This window comes from Rhagoletis pomonella, unplaced genomic scaffold, assembly GCF_013731165.1.
Source record: "Rhagoletis pomonella isolate Grant_MI unplaced genomic scaffold, Rhpom_1.0 Rhpom_scaffold_07947, whole genome shotgun sequence".
In the NCBI taxonomy this organism is placed as follows: Eukaryota; Metazoa; Arthropoda; class Insecta; order Diptera; family Tephritidae; genus Rhagoletis; species Rhagoletis pomonella.
The window spans coordinates 1-7,483 of record NW_023466474.1 but is presented as its reverse complement, the minus strand read 5'-3'; the positions used below and the strand labels follow the sequence as shown (position 1 = coordinate 7,483).

General features: G+C 25.2%; 2 pseudogenes; one reads left to right on the top strand and one right to left on the bottom strand.

Annotated features, from left to right (window-relative positions):
* Positions 1-6: 6 nt before the first annotated feature.
* Positions 7-1,509, top strand: LOC118755925 (annotated as a pseudogene).
* A 3,595-nt stretch (positions 1,510-5,104) lies between these two features.
* On the bottom strand, positions 5,105-6,052 carry LOC118755926 (annotated as a pseudogene).
* Positions 6,053-7,483: the final 1,431 nt, after the last annotated feature.

The window sequence follows — 7,483 nt, the reverse complement described above, 5'->3', positions numbered from 1 at the left end:
TTCATAGTAATACCTATTATAATTGGTGGGTTTGGAAATTGATTAGTGCCTTTAATATTAGGAGCACCAGATATAGCATTTCCTCGAATAAACAATATAAGTTTTTGATTACTACCCCCTTCTCTTACACTACTACTAGTTAGTAGTATAGTAGAAAATGGAGCTGGAACAGGTTGAACAGTTTACCCTCCTCTTTCATCTGTTATTGCCCATGGGGGAACATCTGTTGACTTAGCTATTTTTTCTCTACACTTAGCAGGAATTTCTTCTATTCTAGGAGCAGTTAATTTTATTACGACAGTAATTAATATACGATCAGTTGGAATTACATTTGATCGAATACCTTTATTTGTATTAACTGCATTATTATTACTACTATCTTTACCAGTATTAGCAGGAGCTATTACAATACTTTTAACAGATCGAAATTTAAATACTTCATTCTTTGACCCAGCCGGTGGAGGAGACCCAATCTTATACCAACACTTATTTTGATTTTTTGGTCATCCAGAAGTTTATATTTTAATTTTACCTGGATTCGGAATAATTTCTCACATTATTAGTCAAGAATCAGGAAAAAAGGAAACTTTTGGTTCATTAGGAATAATTTATGCAATAATAGCAATTGGCCTTCTTGGTTTTATTGTATGAGCACATCATATATTTACAGTAGGAATAGATGTTGATACACGAGCCTATTTTACTTCAGCAACTATAATTATTGCTGTACCTACAGGAATTAAAATTTTTAGCTGACTAGCTACACTGCATGGAACTCAATTAAATTATTCTCCGGCTATATTTGAACTTTAGGATTTGTTTTTCTATTTACAGTAGGGGGTTTAACAGGAGTTGTTTTAGCTAATTCATCAGTTGATATTATCCTTCACGACACTTATTATATAGTCGCACATTTTCATTATGTATTATTAATAGGAGCTGTGTTTGCTATTATAGCAGGATTTGTTCATTGATACCCTTTATTTACAGGATTAATTTTAAATTCAAAATGATTAAAAACTCAATTTTTAATTATATTTATTGGTGTAAATTTAACCTTTTTTCCTCAACATTTCTTAGGATTAGCAGGAATACCCCGACGATATTCAGACTATCCAGATGCTTACACTACATGAAATGTAATTTCAACTATTGGGTCTTCTATTTCACTACTAGGAATTTTATTTTTCTTATTTATTATTTGAGAAAGCTTAATTTCACAACGACAAGTAATTTATCCAATACAATTAAATTCTTCAATTGAATGATTACAAAATACACCCCCAGCAGAACATAGATATTCTGAATTGCCTATTTTAACAAATTTCTAATATGGCAGCTTCATATATAAAGTATTTTACTTTTATTAGAATATTTATAAATAAATGACAACATTAGCTGCTCTTGGCCTTCAAAATAGTGCCTCTCCCCTTATAGAACAACTTACATTCTTCCATGATCATACACTTATAATTTTAGTAATAATTACTACTTTAGTTGGTTATTTAATATTTATACTATTTTTTAATAATTATACAAATCGAAATTTATTACATGGCCAAACTATTGAAATAATTTGAACAATTTTACCAGCTATTGTACTTTTATTCATTGCATTTCCCTCTTTACGATTATTATATTTATTAGATGAAACTAATGAACCTTCAGTAACTTTAAAAACTATTGGACATCAATGATATTGAAGTTATGAATACTCAGATTTTATAAATGTAGAATTTGATTCTTATATAATTCCAACAAATGAATTAACTACAGACAGATTTCGATTATTAGATGTAGATAACCGAGTAATTTTACCTATAAATTCTCAAATTCGAATTTTAGTAACTGCAGCAGATGTAATTCATTCTTGAACAGTTCCTTCTTTAGGTGTAAAAGTTGATGGAACTCCTGGTCGTCTAAATCAAACTAATTTTTTAATAAATCGACCAGGTTTATTTTATGGACAATGTTCTAAAATTTGCGGTGCTAATCACAGTTTTATGCCAATTGTAATTGAAAGTATCCCTATTAATCATTTTATTAAATGAATTACAAATACAGTAAATTCATCATTAGATGACTGAAAGCAAGTATTGGTCTCTTAAACCACTTAATAGTAAATTAGCACTTACTTCTAATGAAAAAAAAATAGTTAAAATATAACATTAGTATGTCAAACTAAAATTATTAAAATATTTAATATTTTTTGATTCCACAAATAGGGGTTGATTAAGTTTATTTATTATTTTTTCAATTACTTTTATTTTATTTAGAATAATAAATTATTATTCAATAATTCCTAAATCGCCTAAATCTCTGGTTTCACAAAAATTAACTAAATCATTAGAGTGAAAATGATAACTAACTTATTTTCAGTATTTGACCCTTCTTCAAGAATTTGTAATTTATCATTAAATTGAATAAGAACATTTTTAGGATTATTAATTATTCCATCAGTATACTGACTTATACCCTCACGTTACCATATATTTTGAAATTCAATTTTATTAACACTTCATAAAGAATTTAAAACATTACTAGGACCATCAAGTCACTCAGGATCAACTTTTATTTTTGTATCATTATTTTCATTAATTTTATTTAATAATTTCGTAGGATTATTTCCTTATATTTTTACAAGAACAAGTCATTTAACATTAACTTTAACTTTAGCCCTACCTTTATGATTATGTTTTATAATTTATGGATGAATTAATAATACTCAACATATATTTGCCCATTTAGTACCACAAGGAACTCCAGCAATTTTAATACCTTTTATAGTTTGCATTGAAACAATTAGTAATGTAATTCGCCCAGGAACTTTAGCAGTTCGATTAGCAGCTAATGCAGGACATTTATTACTAACATTATTAGGAAATACAGGTCCTTCACTTTCATATATAATTATTTCTTTACTTTTAATAGGTCAAATTGCTTTATTAATTCTTGAATCAGCAGTAGCAATTATTCAATCTTATGTATTTGCTGTATTAAGAACATTATACTCTAGAGAAGTTAATTAATGTCAACACACGCTAATCACCCTTTTCACTTAGTAGACTATAGCCCATGACCTTTAACAGGAGCCATCGGTGCTATAACTTCAGTTTCAGGTTTAGTAAAATGATTCCATCAATATGATATTTCATTATTTGTATTAGGAAATATTATTACTATCTTAACTGTTTATCAATGATGACGAGATGTATCACGTGAGGGTACATTTCAAGGATTACATACTATTTCTGTTACTTTAGGCCTTCGATGAGGAATAATTTTATTTATTTTATCTGAAGTATTATTTTTTATGTCTTTTTTTTGAGCTTTTTTTCATAGAAGTTTATCACCCGCTATTGAACTAGGAGCATCATGACCGCCTATAGGAATTAAACCTTTTAATCCATTCCAAATTCCTTTACTAAATACAGCAATTATTTTAGCTTCAGGAGTAACTGTTACATGAGCACACCATAGCTTAATAGAAGCCACACAAGGATTATTTTTTACAGTACTATTAGGTATTTATTTTACTATTTTACAAGCGTATGAAGATATTGAAGCCCCTTTTACAATTGCAGACTCAGTTTATGGCTCTACCTTTTTTATAGCAACAGGCTTTCATGGAATTCATGTATTAATTGGAACTACCTTTTTATTAGTATGTTTAATTCGACATTTAAATAACCACTTTTCAAAAATTCATCATTTTGGATTTGAAGCTGCTGCATGATTTTGACATTTTGTTGATATTGTTTGATTATTCCTTTATATTTCAATTTATTGATGAGGAGGTTAACTAATTAATTATTTATATAGTATACAAGTATATTTGACTTCCAATCATAAGGTCTACTAATCTAGTAGTATAAATAATTTTTTCAATTGCTATTATAACTTCAATTTTAATTATTATTTCTATAGTAGTAATAATATTAGCATCAATTCTATCAAAAAAAGCATTAACAGATCGAGAAAAATGCTCACCTTTTGAATGTGGATTTGATCCAAAATCTTCATCACGTCTTCCTTTTTCTTTACGATTTTTTTTAATTACAATTATTTTTTTAATTTTTGATGTAGAAATTGCTTTAATTTTACCAATAATTTTAATTATTAAAATTTCAAATATTTTTATATGAACAATTACTTCAATTATTTTTATTATTATTTTAATTATTGGATTATATCATGAATGAAATCAAGGAATATTAAATTGATCAAATTAGGGTTGTAGTTAATTATAACATATGATTTGCATTCAAAAAGTATTGAAATTTCAATCTACCTTAATTAATTGAATATGAAGCGATTTATTGCAATTAGTTTCGACCTAATTTTAGGTAATTTAATACCCTTATTTTCAATTAATATCTATCTATTAATTGAAGCCAAAAAGAGGCTTATCACTGTTAATGATAGAATTGAGATTTATACTCCAATTAAGGAAGTATAATGTTCAAGAAAAAGCTGATAACTTTTATCTTTTAATGGTTAAATTCCATTTATACTTCTGTTTATATAGTTTAATAAAAACATTACATTTTCATTGTAAAATTAAAATATTCTTTTTTATAAATTACAAATATTAATTCACTACATTCAAGAATTATTCAATTACCCTAACATCTTCAATGTTATGCTCTAAATTTAAGCTACTTGAATAAAATAATAAAAAAAATATAAATAAAAAAATAATTCATAAAACAAATAATAGCAAATAAATTTTTAAATTATTATTATGAAAAAAAAAATTTCAATTAGAAAATTTAATTAATCTATTATATAAATTTTGACCACCTAAAAATTCTGACCAACCTTGATCAAATGATTTATAAACTGATCCCCCTAAATTTAATGGAAAATTAATAATTCCATAAGTACAAATGTAAGGTATAAATCATATGGAACCAAAAAAAATAACTAACTAAATAATTATTAAATGATTTATTTAAATGAAATAAAGAAACATGAGAAATTAAATAACCTATTAATCCTCCAATAATACAAACAAATAAAGTTAATAATTTTATATATATAGGAAAACAAATTATATAAGGGGTAGGAAAAATTAATCATCTAAGAATTCTCCCCCCAATAATTCTTATTATTAATAAACCTCTTATTCCACGAAGTATAATTCAACCCTCATCTCTTAATATATTTAAAGAACCACAATTTAATTCTCCCGTTATTGAATAATAAATTAATCGAAAAGAATAACAAACTGTTAATCCAGTAGAAAAAATATATAAAAAGAAAGAAAAAAAATTAATACAACTTAATGAAACAATTTCTAAAATTATATCCTTAGAATAAAATCCAGCTAAAAAAGGCATTTCTCATAGAGCTAAATTAGCAACATTAAAACAAGAAGTACTTAAAGGTATATAAACCCCTAATCCCCCTATTAAACGAATATCTTGTGAATTTTGTATATTATGAATAATAGCTCCCGCACATATAAATAATAACGCCTTAAATAATGCATGAGTTAAAAGATGAAAAAAAGCCAATTTATAAAACCCTATTGATAAAATTCTTATTATTAATCCTAACTGACTTAATGTAGAAAGAGCAATAATTTTTTTTAAATCAAATTCAAAATTAGCCCTTAATCCAGCCATAAATATTGTTAATCCAGATAATAATAACAATAATTGAGCTAAAAAAGAATTATTTAATAAAATATTAAAACGAATTAATAAATAAACACCAGCAGTTACAAGAGTTGAAGAATGAACTAAAGCAGAAACAGGGGTTGGAGCAGCTATAGCAGCTGGTAATCAAGAAGAAAAAGGAATTTGAGCTCTCTTTGTTATAGCAGCTAATACTATTAATCCCCCAATTACATCTATTTCAATTCTATTTTTCATTGATTCTAAATAAAAAATATAATTTCAACTTCCATAATTTAATATTCAAGCAATTGCAAGTAAAAAAGCAACATCACCAATACGATTAGATAAAGCAGTTAATATCCCAGCATTATAAGATTTAACATTTTGAAAATAAATAACTAAACAATAAGAAATTAATCCTAACCCATCTCAACCTAATAAAATTCTAATTATATTTGGTCTAATAATTAATAACATTATAGATAATACAAATATAAAAACTAATATAATAAAACGATTTATATTAATATCACCACTTATATACTCTTTTCTAAAATAAATTACCAAAGAAGCAATTAATAAAACAAAAGATATAAATAATAAACTTATTCAATCAAATAAAATAGTTATTACAATTCTAGAAGAATTTAATGAAATAACTTCTCATTCCAAAAAAATACAATAATCTCTTAATAAAAATTTCAAACTAAAAATAAATAAATTAATTATTAAATTCTAAATAAAATTAAAAATCTAATTCTACAAATTGATAAATATTTTTTCACAATTTAAAATGACATAAATCACATCATTGACACCACAAATCAATATTTTAAATAAATAGTTTAAAGTCAAACTATACAAATTTCACTTTTTAAAATTAATAAATTTAAAGGAAATCAATGAAGTATTAAAATGAAATACTCACGAATTTTACCTCCACTAAATGAATACCCCAGAAAATCCCTTTCCATGCTGTCTATATGCATATAAATATAAAGTAGATGCAGCTCTAAAAAAAGATAATAAAGATAAAGAAATTATAGTTAATCATGATCAACTAATAATTCTATTTAATAAAGAAATTTCACCTAATGAGAAATTATCAAAGTATAAGACCCGCATAACCTCAATAACTTAAAGTTATAAGTCCACCTAAAACAATTACTATATGAGCAACAGAAGAATATGCAATTAAAGCCTTTAAGTCAGTTTGTCGTAAACAAACTAAACTAATTAATACCCCCCCAATTAGACTAATTCTAATTCAAATATAATTATACTTTACATTTCTTAATTGTAAAAAAGATAACACCCGTAATAAACCATAACCATTTGGAAATCAAAAATGGAATGGTGCTGCTCCGCTTTTTAATAATAAAGATGAATAAATAATTAAATTACTAAATATTAGATTATTTTGAATTGTGGGAAAATTTTTTATATATATTAGAATAATAGCAAACAATAATACAGCAGAGGCAATTGCTTGTGTTAAAAAATACTTAAGAGAGGCTTCTGTTGATATTAAATTATTATCTCTTATTAGGGGGATAAAAGATAATAAATTAATTTCTAAACCTATTCAAGCACCTAACCAAGAATTAGACGAGACGGTAATTATTGTTCCTACTATTAAAATAAAAAAGAATATAATTTTAGCAGTATTATTAAAAATTAAAAAGAAAAGGATTGTAAACCTTTATAAATGGGGTATGAACCCAGTAGCTTAATCTTTTTATATTTTAGTGTATGATGCACAAAAGTTTTTGATACTTTTAGAAATAGTTTAATTCTATTAAATATAAATTTGTAATGAATGTAATATTATTACATTATTTACCCTATCAAGGTAACCC